Source organism: Protopterus annectens, chromosome 4.part0, assembly GCF_019279795.1.
Source record: "Protopterus annectens isolate FY-2018-M chromosome 4.part0, PAN1.0, whole genome shotgun sequence".
NCBI lineage: Eukaryota > Metazoa > Chordata > Ceratodontiformes > Protopteridae > Protopterus > Protopterus annectens.
Window position 1 is genome coordinate 1,489,394,727 of NC_056733.1, and position 13,888 is coordinate 1,489,408,614.

A 13,888-nucleotide genomic window follows, 5' to 3' on the forward strand; every position below is an offset into this window, starting at 1 on the left:
GGATTGTATTCCTGGGATATCCACTAGAAACCTCAGTTCAAAGAGTTTTTCTTACATAGGAAAAAAATAGAACTATATCTGGATGTATTTCTAAGGTTTTCCACTCAGATTTTGGTCAGTGTGAAGGAATACCTCAGGGTTTGGGTCTCATGGCATCTATGATTCTCGTGATACCCCTGGCAAGACTCTACATAAGAAAGATAGAGTAGTATCTGAAATCTCTTTGGATCCAGCACCAACACCATTTATCTTTTCAAATCCCAGTGCTGGGGTTTGTTAGAAGAGAAATAATTTGGTGGAGGCAACAGCTATACTTAAATCCAGGTATCCCCTTCTCGCTTCCTGCTCCAAAGCATTCAGTCATGACATATTCCTCAGACTTTGCTTGGAGAGCAGTTTCAGAAGGGATAAAAGTGCATTGGATGTGTGACACCAAGGACAGATATTAGCACGGGTCTTCCAAGTTTTGATCCAGCTATTGGAGTTCCTCAAGGACACCTGTTTGCTTCCTCTGTGAACAGTCAACTAGGAAGATTCTATTCCAGGACTCCATGGAAGAAGGCCTGGAATACAGTTACCTTTTGTTTTCCTTGGACAAGAATGTTCCTGTATGCTTTTGTACTCTTTCCACTAATATCCCGGGTACTTCTGAAGATTATGAAGAAATCCTCCAAGATCATTGTGGCGATTCCTTTCTGCCCAGGCAGTTATGATTCTCCCTTCTTTTGGAAATGGCCAAGGACAATTACCACAAGCTTCCTCACAAACTTGATCTTCTCACAAAAGAACAGGTGTGTTTGATGGTTTGTATTAAAATCTCGAAAATTAAAACAGATGCCATTTGGAACGTCGAACAGCAAGGCCGTATCCCTGCATATGTATTAGGTGAGAATGTGAATCTGATGAATGAATTCAGCAGATTAAACATTTTCGCTGAATATCAAACGTGATGTCCATATAGGAGCTCAGGTAAGTGTCACTGCTACACTTCAAATCACATTTTTGCAGGGTGGCAAGCCCCTGTGCACCCCCCACCCCCTTATAACTATATATTCCAACTCCCTGATCGCACTACAGTGAGGAAAGGAATGAATTTCCCAATCCACATTGTACTGCAATCTCTTTTCATTACATTAAGTTCATATGAACTATCAATCATTTAACGTTCAGCAACATGGGAATCGGCCAACTGCCATTCAGCATTTCCGTGTTCACCGACCTGAATTCTACATTTTGACTATAAACCTTGTTTGATGCACCTTGACATCAGTCAACTTTGTTTGACTGCCTGGATGATATAGTCTTAATTTCTGTTAGATGCCTGTTTACTGAGGATATGCAGCAGGTACTAATGGATGTAAGAAAACCTGCTACTAGAAAAGCAGATATTAGCAATAGAAAAGGTTTTCTAGTTGGTGCCAACAACATAACCAGCAGCTCTTCAGGGCTAGTTATTCTCTGGTTTGATAATATTTGTGGGTTACTATCCTGTGGCCTTTCCTATTCCTCTATCAGGGTTCATTTAGCAGCCATTTCAGGATGTCTGCCCATGGAGCCTCCTCTTTCAATGCAATCTCAAGTGAAAATGTTTTTTGAAAGGGGCTTTTCATAAGAGGCCTCCAAGAAAATAGTGGCTCCTCCTTGGGATCTTAATTTTGTGTTAAGATAAGCTATCCTGACTTGCATGAAGTTCTTAACATAGAAAACTGTTTTACTGATTGCTCTGACCTCTGCATGTTTTGGGTTTCTTTGAGAGAATCCTTCTTTTATGCTTAAAGTGGTATCACTGTTTAATTTAAGCCAAAGTATCCAGCACCCCATTTTCTTTCCTGATCATAAAAATCAAGGGGAAAGGATGCTTCCATACCTTGGATGTCCACAGACAATGCAGGTACTACCTTGACATTACTGAATTTTTCAAATCTTCGTATCAGATGTTCTTCGTGTTTCACTGTTGCAGTCATAACTGTAGGGTACTCCTGCCGGCAGGCAGCCCGAGGTCGGCCAGAATATCAAAGTCTGGGTCCGGCGTCGGCTGTATCAGCAAGTACCCTGACGTCAGAACGCATGGGTATAAAGCTGACAGTTGACGCCATCTTCTCCAGTCTTTCTTGCCGTGCGGTGCAAAGCAGTTCGCTAGTTGTTGGTTGGCGTTTTCAAGACAATGTGGTGTAATTGTCGCCGGTCCGAAGTTTTCTACTTCTCTTCTCAAAGCTAAGTACCCCGTTGGGGAAACTTTTTTCTTGCTCCTCCAATGTCAGAAAAAGTTAATAATTGTGTTTCGTGTGGAAAACAAATACCTCATAAAGATTTCCACTCTTACTGTCTACCTTGCTTAGGCCCTGACCACGACGTTTCTTGCTGTCGGTTCTGTGCCAGGTTTAATTCTCGCACTATCAAGCGTAGGTACGATTGGGCCTTGAATTACTTCGGTAGACGATTTAATTATAGGATGTCTTCGGATACTTTACCGACTACCGGAATACAGAAGAAACGCAAAGACAAGGACAGGCCTCCGAGGTCCAAACAGGATACTTTGCAGCCGGAGCCAGCTTCGAGTTCGGCGGTCGTCAGTGAGGCGCTTTTGCAGCCCATGTCGTCCGCCACTTCAGAACCGATGGCCGACACGGACTCCCATGGGGAGCCATCTAGGCCTAGTAATTTGTCTGCTGCAGGACCTTCGGACGTCGCTCCTTCAGATGGGTCCGGAACCGCTGTGCAGGTACCAGCTTCTGAGGGGGTCTTCAGGCCTTCACATATTACTATTTCCACAAAGACAAAGGCTAAGTCAAAGACTCCTGTTAAACCCAGACTTTCTGCTCGAGCTTCTTCGGATTCAGCTCCTAAGACTCAGAAGCAATTACTACGGATGGCTGAGGATTTATTAACTAAGATTAGGGGCTCTCGCCCTCCTCCTGAGAAAAGGCCTAGACAGGATATCCCTTATGATTCCTCTGATCAGGCTTCAGTATCTTCAGTTTCTTCCTCTGATCAGGATTATTCTTTTCCTCCTTATGAGGATTCGGATGCAGAGGATTCTGTTCCCTCTGCCTCTCCCCCTGAAGATTTCTCTTTTGGGGAAACCTTGCATGAGATGAGGGAGCATTTTCATTGGGAAGGTCAGGATTTTTCTGCTTCCAAAAAGAGATTTAGGGAATTTCTTCTTCTCCCTCAACGCAGGCCTTTAGCTATTCCTCCTGTACTTGACATTGTGGATGATGCCTTCTCTGAAGCTAACTTGAATCCTGATTCCATGCCGCCTGCTCCTTCTAAGCCTGATAGATTTTACAGGGTCCCTGATTCCCATCAATTCTTATTTAAGAACCCTTCTGGTGATCCTGAAACTATTTTGCAGGGTTCCAAGGCTGCTAAGGCCGCCTCCTCTAAGAATCCTATCCCCTCTGAAAAGGATTCTCGTGCCCTGGACAGGTGGGGCAAAAAGGTTTATACTTCAGCTACCCTTTCTATTAGAGCTTTAAATTGCCAGTTTCACATGTTTAAGTATCAACAGTTTCTTTTATCTGTTTTAAAACAAAGGCTTTCTACCTTTCCTGCATGTGCTGAGGACAAGGAATTACAGGATGTGTTGCATGCAACTGAACAAGTTAGCAAACATAGTTTACATTGTGGTTTTGATGCCTTAGAGGCTTTCTGCAGGGCTGCTGCCTCTGGTGCTGTTATCAGGAGGCATGCTTGGCTTCGTGAGCAGAATTTACCTGAACAAGTTAAGGCTAAATTGCTAGATGCCTCTGTTCAGCATGATGTCTTATTTGGATCTAAGGCTGAGGAGGTTATTAAAAAGATGGAAGAAAAAGCCAAGTCTATGCAGACTGTAAAAGATTTTTTGCAAGTACAGCCTCCTAGATTTTCTAGAAATTGGCCCTCCAAAAATTGGTCTTTTCCCACTTCTGACAGGCCTCAAAGGGGAAGATATAGACGCTCCAGAGGTCGGGCTCAGGCTTCTTACAGATCTAGACAGTGGACTGCTTCTTCACCTAGAAGGGGAGAAGACAGACCTCAAACCCAAAGAAAGCAGACACAATGACTCCCTCTGTTGGGCTACAGGTCCTCTTTCCCTGGATGCCCCTCTCGGAGGAAAACTTTCTCTTTTTTACCAAAATTGGACTCACATTACCCAGGACAAATGGGTGTTAGACGTGATTTTGAAAGGCTACAGATTCCACTTTCACACTCTGCCAAGGCCTTCCGGCTGGCCAGATCTGCCAAAACATCAATGGACAGAGGCCTTAAATCAAGTGGACGCTTTATTAGCCTTAAGAGCCATAGAATCTGTTCCACCTCTAGAGGTGGGGAAAGGTTTTTATTCAAGACTTTTTCTGGTCCCAAGAAAAAACTCCTGGAGACCTATTCTGGACCTTTCAATATTAAACACCTTTTTGGAAATTCCAAAATTCAAGATGCTTACTCTTCAACAACAACTCCCAATGCTCTCACAAGATGCTTGGATGGTAACATTGGACTTAAAAGAGGCTTACTTACACGTCCCCATAAGGCAACAATGCAGAAAGTACCTCAGATTCAAGGCAGGCTCGAGACACTTCTAATTCTCTGTACTGCCATTTGGCTTATCTACTTCGCCAAGAGTTTTTACCAAATGCCTGGCTCCAGTAGTAGCTTACTGCAGACTTCAGGGGATTCAGATTTACCCCTATCTGGACGACTGTCTAATTCAGGCAGACAGCAAAGACCTTTTACTTCAACACCTGCATTTTGTGCAACGTCTTCTCCTACTACTGGGATTCTCAGTGAACACAAAAAAGTCACATTTGATTCCTTCTCAACGAATGATCTTTTTGGGAGCTCTTCTAGACACAAGTTTACAGATGGCCTTCCTTACTCCAGAAAAACAGTTACAGCTGGCTTCAATCTTCAAGACCTTGGCAACCTTGACTCAGCTCACTGCAAGGAAATTCCTGCAGTCTTTGGGCTACATGGCCTCTTGCATCCTGTTGATTCCAAATGCGAGGCTTCACATGAGGAAACTTCAATGGTACCTAAAGAGTGTATGGTCTCAGCATTGCCACAGTCTGGATACAATGATTCCACTGATTCCCTGCCTCCAGAAGGAATTCCTTTGGTGGTCCAGGGCGTGTGTTTTGAACGAAGGGAAGCCCTTTCGTCTTCCTCAACCTACTCAGATCATAACCACGGACGCCTCGGATTATGCTTGGGGAGCTCATTTTCTAGACAAATGCCAACAGGGCTCTTGGGCAAACAAACACCTTCTATGGCACATCAACTTGAAAGAAATGTTGGCAGTCCAAAATTCTCTTCTAGCCTTCCAGACTCTTTTGAAGCCAGGACCTGTGCTAATTCGAACAGACAATACCACAGTCATGTGGTACATAAACAAGCAAGGGGGCTCTCACTCTTACCCCCATTGCAGACTTGCCATGACTTTATGGGACACAGCCCTAAATTTGAATCTAGATCTTCAGGCACAGTTCATTCCAGGAAATCAGAATCTCTTAGCAGACAGCTTAAGCAGAAACATTTTGGATCCTCACGAATGGATGTTGGACCCCAACTTATTCAGCAAGATAACTGCAGTTTGGGGCTGTCCTCAGATAGATCTGTTTGCGTCCCATCTCACCCATCAGTTGCCTCTCTTTTGCACCAGGTCCTTCCACAAGACAGCTTGGAAAGTGGATGCCCTGTCCTTCAGCTGGAGGAATCTTTCAGGATATGCCTTCCCTCCTCTTCCTCTTCTGCCTCGGGTATTGCTAAAGATAAAGCTGGACAAACCCAGACTGATTATTTTGATAGCTCCAAATTGGCCTCGTCAGTTTTGGTATCCAACTCTACTGCACCTTTGCTTGGAACCCCCTTGGAGTCTTCCTCTGACCCATTCTCTACTGTCCCAGCATCAGGGTCAGGTATTTCACTCTCAAATCAAGACTCTCTGCCTGGCAGCTTGGCTCATCAAAGGCAATTGATTCCTTCTTCTCTTCCTAAACAAGTTTTGGATATTCTTTTGGAAGCTAGGCGTCCTAGTACAAGGAAATCTTATGCTTCTAAATGGAAAAGATTTTGTATTTGGATGCAGGATCGTGGTTCGGATCCTTTTTTACCTGATATTCCCTCTATTTTACTTTACTTCTCAGACCTTTTGATTAAAGGTCTTTCCTTTTCTTCCAATAAAATTCATGCTTCTGCTATTTCGGCTCATTTCAGTTGTGATCCTCCCATTTTTTCCCACCAGCTGGTTAGACAATTTCTGAGAGGAGCTAAGAATTTAAGACCTCCTAGATCTCCTCCGGTCCCTCCTTGGGATCTCAAATATGTCTTGGAAAAGCTTACTTTGCCTCCTTTTGAGCCTGCTGCCTCTGCAGATATTAAGTTTTTATCCTGGAAGACAGCTATCTTGTTGGCTTTGACTTCTGCCAGAAGGGTGTCTGAGTTGCAAGCCCTCATGGCCGTGGAACCATACCTCATCTTCCATCAGGACAGAGTTTCCATGAGGACCAATCCTACTTTTATGCCTAAGGTAGTTTCTAGAGTGGCTCTAAATCAGACTATTCACCTTCCTACCTTTTTCCCAAAACCCCAAAATAAGGGGGAAAGGATTTTGCATTCATTGGACGTACACAGGCAACTACGCTTTTACCTGGACAAAACTAAAGATTTCAGAAAATCAGATCAATTGCTTATCTCATTTGCTTCCAGTTCTCTAGGTAAAGCTATTTCTAAGCAAACTGTTTCCAAATGGATTGCTCATGGAATAAGATATTGTTACTCTCTTTATGGAAAACAGATTCCAGGTACTGTCAGGACTCATTCTACTAGAGCAGCTGCCACTTCAACAGCCTTTCTCAGAGGAGTTCCTACTAAGGACATTCTGGAGGCTGCCACTTGGAGCTCTGTGCATACCTTTTCCAAGCACTATAACCTCCCTTTGTACTCTAAGTCTAGGGCAGGCTTTGCCTCTGCTGTTTTGCAGGGTCTTCTAGCTGCTCCTTCATAACCTCCCCCCGTGTTCTCAGCTTTGGGATTCTACCCTACAGTTATGACTGCAACAGTGAAACACGAAGAACATAGTACAGTTGTGTATACCTACCATAAATGTAGATGTTAGAGTGTCTTCACTGTTGCAGTCGGTGTTTCCCTCCCTCCAGACCCCTGTTGTTTCTTTTCCACAACCTTTCTGGTGTATATGTGTTTCACTTGGGACACCTTTTGGTTTTATGGGGCTTCTGACTTCAGGGGCAAGAAAGGCTGGAGAAGATGGCGTCGGCTGTCAGCTTTATACCCATGCGTTCTGACGTCAGGGTACTTGCTGATACAGCCGACGCCGGACCCAGACTTTGATATTCTGGCCGACCTCGGGCTGCCTGCCGGCAGGAGTACCCTACAGTTATGACTGCAACAGTGAAGACACTCGAACATCTACATTTATGGTAGGTATACACAACTGTACTTTGTTCATTTCTTGTGAAGGTAAGAAAAAGGGACGACCTGTGTTGAAACAGACTGTTTTGAGATGGTTGTCTAAGGCTGTTGCCTTTTGGTATACTCACTATAACAAAAACTGACTGTGACACCCTTGCACTGGCCCAGTAATCAAGGAGCCTCAATCTTCACCACTGGCAACAGTGAGGGAAGTACACAATGGGAGGATGACAAGTACACACACACAGTAGAGTACAGTTTCCCTTAAGAGCACCCAGAGATCAGAGTCAGTCTGGGGCTGGTTTCTACCTCTTTCTCCATAGGTTCATAGGTTCATACTAGGCTATCTGCCCAAGGGCATTTATAAGCCTAGCCCATAGTTATGTGGCTTTCGCCACCCCTTTAGTTTGAATAAAAACTATGCCTATCATTTTTCTGTGCCTCTGTCAAGCAGTGACACTGAAGTAATCCCTGGGGTATATCTGCGATCTCCCATCCATTGGTCAAGATTCCTCTTGAACAAGGCCAGCGAGGTGCTCTGCCTCACATGTACCGGGATTTTGTTCCACAGCATAGGGAGTCTCTGGGTGATGAATCTGTCCCTCCAGCACGTTCTATTTATAACCGTGTCAAGGTTTAAGTCTCCCGCCCTTGTGGTTCTGAGGGATCTAGATTTTTTGAGGTGAAGCATATTCATCAAATCTGGGTTTGACATGGCCTTATATGTCAGGCACAGGTCACCTCTGAGCAAGCGGTATGAGACTGAATAGAGCTGGAGTTCTTTCAGTCGGGCAGCATAAGACATATTTTTGAGACCCTTTATCCTTTTGGTGAGGAACTTTTGGGGCCTTTCAAGCTGCAGCAGGTGTCTGGTCAGATACATTCTGAACGGGGCATTGTACTCAATCATAGGTCTAATGAGTGATGAGTACAGGGGGACGATGACCTCCCTTGATCTAGATGTGAATCCTAGTAAGACTCCCCACTGGCGCAACTATAGAGTTGAGTCCTTAGCCCGAGTTCCAATCCAAGTCGTCTCAACACTCTGTCTGTCCAACCAGTGATTTGTGTCCCTGCCCAAGTAGCTGACACACACACACACACACACACACACACACACACACACACACACACACACACACACACACACACACACACACACGCTTTGAGATTTGATTTATACAGAAACACACACCTGAGAAAGGCTGGCACAAGGTTACTAGCCACGTCCCCTTCTGCCCAGACCATAAGGTAGTTATCACTGCCACCAGAGCCCATTATCAGCTACTTTAAGGCCCTTCCCAAAGGGTATCAAATCCTACTATGTAATGTTACTATTATCCAAATGGTAAGCGTGACCAAGAGCAAGGCTATTTAGAAGTGGTCTGTACAGTGTCACCAAACACGTATGCATTTACTTTAAGAGCTTAAATATGTCTCACAAATATCAGCCACAAAGATAGGTTTAAATATATTTAATAATAAATAATAAAAGAACGAGACTCTTCTCAATCAACACAGTAACTACAGAGTTCAGAATCATAGGATATATTTTAAAACAGCATTGCAGGACAGTCTCAAATAAATACAGAAAACATCTAAACTAATCATGTTATGTAGTCCTATCTCGTCTTCATTCTAACTTGTGGGTTCGGAGCCGATCCTCGGCTCTGACCTGGCCGATTACAAAGCTTGAAGTCTCTAAGTTGGCTCGTGGCAAGGTAGGTATCTCATAATGCAGTGGTATCAATCCTCAGATCTTGTTTGCCACTTTACGAGTTCATAAATGCTCTTCTTGGCCATTGCTAAGTAAACCTTTTCATTTGTCTTCCTGTTTACACTTAGTATATAGTTGAATTAGTTAGGAAATACTTGGAATATAGTTAGTATATTAGTTTTTACATAGTAGTAGATTTTAGCTGTTTAATATTTTGTTGTTGTAGTTAGCAGTTGGGCCATCGTTTTTCTGCAGCCATGTGTGTGTTTATTGGTAACCCGTAGAGGTAGCTTAGTTTTCTCTCATTATTAGCTTGTATAGAAAGTTTTCCTTTTAGGTATTTCTAGTTTAGTCCTTTTTACCGATTTTTTCCTAAGCGTATGTATACCTGTGTTTAAGCATAGGTAGTTTAGTTAACTGATTTCTGTGTGGTGTGTATCTCTTGTAGCAAAGTCCATTTTCATTAGAGGACTTTTTCTAATTGTGTGTTCTTCCCTTGTTTCTCTTTGGGTTAGGCCCATTTAAGTTAGAGGGCCTGTTTTCTGTTCTGCCTTAGCAGGGCTAGGACCGTTTTAAGTTATAGGACCTAGTCCTTTCTCCTTTTACGTCTCATTTTGTGGTGTGTCTTTTTCGCCCCATTAGCTGTGGTCTGTTTAAGTTAGAGGACCTAGCTAGTTTCCCTTCTATAGTTTTTTCTCTGTCATCTGCTACTAGTTACAGCTGTCTAGTATGTCTAAAGATAACGATAAGGATTATAAATCTTCAGGTTTTAAGAAATGCCAAAAGTGTAATCAAAAAATGTCAATAATGGATGGGCATACTGTGTTTGTCTACTGTTTAGGGGCCATTGATTTACAAGAGACCTGTGCCTTTTGTCATGCTTTTAGCTCTAGAGTCCTTCAAGAAAGGAAAAACAAGCTTATTTTGAAAGGTCTCTTAAAACCATCTTTTGAGGAAGCCTTAGATAGTTCTTCATCCTCTCAATCTGAGAAATCTTCCTCTAGTCAGAAAGAAAAGAATGCTAAGAGGCCATCTCCAGTGTCCCCAGAAAGATCTGGTCCTCCTGTAAAAATGTCTAAAACTATTAATACTTCTACCTCATTGGCTCCACTGCCCTCGGTGTCGACTGAGGTCATTACCATTGATGAGCCTATATCGGCCCCAGGAACTTCGGTGCCGAAAAAGGATTTTTCTACTTGGAGCTGGTCTACTGACATTTCTCCAGTCTCCCCTACCTTGAGGGCTCCTATTTTTCAGAGATCTTGCTCGCCAACCCTTTCCTCCAGGTCCTCTCGGAGAAAACTATCAGATGATGATGTAGAGAGGGTGGTGCGCAGACTTTTGAAGGCGCCGGGGCTGGCAAATTTGGTCATGGCTCTGGCCCAGCTGGCTTTGGAGCCGTCCAAACCTTTTACATCCACCACTCTTCCTCCTCCGAGTCATACTGGCCTGTTGGAGCCAGAACATCCAGTACTGCTTGTTGTAGAACCTTCAGCTCTGGCACCCCATGAGGACTTGCAGGAACCGATATCTGCTCCTTTTCGGTGCCATCCGTGGTGTCTAGGAGCTGAACATCACTAGTCGGCCCCGAGGGAGATTCTCGGACCCGAGCCACCTTGGTCCCGAGTCTACCTCTCGGTGCATTGGCTCAGCTGACCTTGGTTCCTACATCGGCTTCGGAGCCGATTTCCCTGGGACCGAGGACTACCTCTGCTTCTTTGGAACTGGTGGTGTCCTTGGAACCAGGGGAGGCAGCCTTCGAGATGATGAGGAGTGTGCTGTCCAAATCTGCAGCTCTACACAAGGATGCTTATGTTCTTCCCCTGAAAACACCGGCCTCTGTCTTGGTGCCATCCTGTCCACAGGACAGCAGAGATCTCCAGCCTCAGGAAACCCCTCGGGAAGGGTCCCCATTCTTCCGAGACCTCCCCAGAATACCCTTCTGAGGAGCCTCCTTGGAAGAAAACATGCAAGAGGAAGCATGTAGACTCCCCTGATGAGTCCGTTACCTCAGACACTGACCCTCGAGGAGTCAGAAGGGTCCCCAAGGTCATCCTCTGATGATATCTCCTTTGTAGATATCCTTGAGATCCTGAAACAGAGAGGTGGCTGGCCTACCATCACCCCTTCTGATGAGGAGTCGATGTACCTGAAGGTTTTTGGATCTCAACCTTCAGCCCCTTGGGTGTCTCCGCCTTTCGATGAGTTCATGGACTTGGTCAGTCGGAAGGCATGGGAATCCCCTGACACCATGGAACCATTCCTTCGGAGGCCAAACAAATTCCTGTCTGCCCCCAAGGAGAAGGATTTTTTGACGAAAGGAGTGCCGGTAGATGCTATGGTGGTGGCAGCAGCCAGCAAGAAGGAGCTTGCAGAGATATCCTCATCTGTCTATCTGCCGAACAGAGTCTTGAACGATGGACAGACACGGGAAGCGTGTTTTTTTCTTCAGCGGCTTTTACCCTTAGATCGCTGAATTATCTTACCCATTTTGCAAGGCTTCAGAGAGATCTCCTGAAGGAACTAGGAAATACTCAAGGTTCTTTAACTTCAGGGGTACCAGAGAAGGTTACCTCTCAGTTATTCACCTTAAACTCAGTAGTGAACTCCTCCATGAGACTGATATCATATATGGCAGATGGAGCAAGTAGGGCAGCGGGTTCAGGAGTTTACTTGAGGAGACACTCCTGGATGCGCTTGTGTAACTTCATGAATCCCTTTAAGTCTACCTTCTCAAATGCCCCTTTTGACGGTTCCTCACCGTTTGGACCAAATGTTAAGTATACACTCACCAGGTGCAAGCAGGAAGGGAAAACTCTGCCTGCCATTGAAGTAAGTTTTTCCGTCCCCTCAAGACCCTATCCTAAAGGACAGAAAGGCGAGATTATGTGGTTCAAGAAATCCCAGAGATTTTTCCCAGGTGCACAAGGTGATTCCTTCCCCAGGGGCAGAAGGGAAGGAAATAATGGTTGATTGCCATCCTCGAGGCAGAGGGGATCTGCAGATCTAGGGCAAATGTAATTCCTTTCGCAGACGTCCTTATCAGTGCTCCTGAAAGGAAGCCCGATTGTGGTCCTCTGGAGCCAGTCGGGGGACGTTTATCTTTGTACCCAGAAGCCTGGCAAAATATCACAAAAGACAAGTGGGTACAAAACACAATATCCAGAGGATATTCCATACCCTTTTCCTACCCCCCTCCTTGAACCAGGAAAATCCTAGATGTTCCACCCAATCACAGGGATCAGGCAACTGTAGATTCCAAAGTTGCTAAACAAGAGAGTCATCCAAATTGCCCCCGCAAACCAGATAGGATTCGGAACTTACTCAAGATTCTTTTTAGTGACAAAAAGATCAGGGGACTGGAGGCCCATATTGGATCTCAGCAAACTAAACGAATCATTAAAGAAGTCCAAGTTCCGAATGGTGACACTGCAGTCTATACGCCCCCTTTTAGAGAACGACAATTAGATGTGCTCGATAGACCTCCAAGATGTGTACTACTACATAAAAATGGACAGATCATCGAGGAGTCACTTACACTTCTGGCTGGGAGCCAGTCACTACCAGTTTCGTGCTCTGCCCTTTGGTCTCACTACAGCCCCAATGCGTGGGAGTAGTAACGTCTCACTTCAGACGTCTTGGATTCAGAGTGTTTTGGTACCTGGACAACTGGCTCCTAACTGCCACCACCAAGCATCTACTTCAACAGGCCAGATAACATGACTCTACAAGTTTGTGCTCAGCTGGGCATTACAATAAACTTGCAAAAATCTGACTTGTCCTGTCAGCATGTTACTTTTATAGGCGCAGAAATAGACACTGTTTCAATTATGGTGTGCCTTCCCGCCGACAGAATTGCGAATCTCAAACAACAGATATTGCTTCTTCTTTCCAAAAACAAGGTCAAAGCAAAGATCGTACTCAAACTACGAGGAGCAGTGGCCTCAACTGTAACCCTTGTTCCATTAGCCAGCATGCACATGAGAATCCTACAATGGTTACTCTTCTCCCAGTGGTCGTTTCAAGAACTTCCTCTGTCTCACCCAATCATAATAACAAAAACATGCAAGAAGGATCTTTGTTGGTGGATTCAGTCCAATGACTTAACCATCTGGAGACCATTCGTTCCACATCAACCTGTTGCTGCGGCAGTGACCACAGATGCTTCCCAGATAGGGTGGGGGGGCATTACCTGGGAAAGACAGTCCAAGGCATATGGCAAGAACATGAGGCCCATTTGCACATCAGTGTTCTAGAGATGAGAGTGGTGCTTCTGGTGTTGCAAGCACTCCGCAACTCTGTACCTCTAGGAACGATTGCAATCCAGTCAGACAGTATGTCAGTGGTATGTTATATAAACAAACAAGGTGGAACCAGATCTTACCCACTTTGTCAAGAGACTGTAAGGGTTTGATGGTGGGCAATATCTTCCCAACGCGTTCAAGTCGCAACGCACATCCCGAGAAGGTCCAGTGTGATAGCCGACAAGCTCATCAGGGCAAATTTGATGCCTCAAGAGTGGTTCCTGAATCAGAACATAGCAGAAGAGATCTTCTGCAAATGGGACCAGCCTTGCTGCGATCTTTTTGCCACCCTAGTGAACTCCAAATGCAGCAGCTACTTTGCCCTGATCACCCCTCCGGGGGAGAGACAGAGAGGCACTTGTTCACAATTGGCCCTCGGGGCTTCTTTATGCCCCCCCCCCGTTTCCCCTCATATCAAACGCCATTCAGAAACCAAAATCATTGGGAAGCAAGATGA

The 13,888-nt window shown here is 44.9% G+C and overlaps 1 protein-coding gene across 2 annotated transcripts in view; it reads left to right on the forward strand.

Annotated features, from left to right (window-relative positions):
• The window catches only part of SOX30 (SRY-box transcription factor 30), a 1,614,116-nt gene that overhangs the window by 586,669 nt on the left and 1,013,559 nt on the right, over window positions 1-13,888 (forward strand). The window lies entirely within an intron of this gene.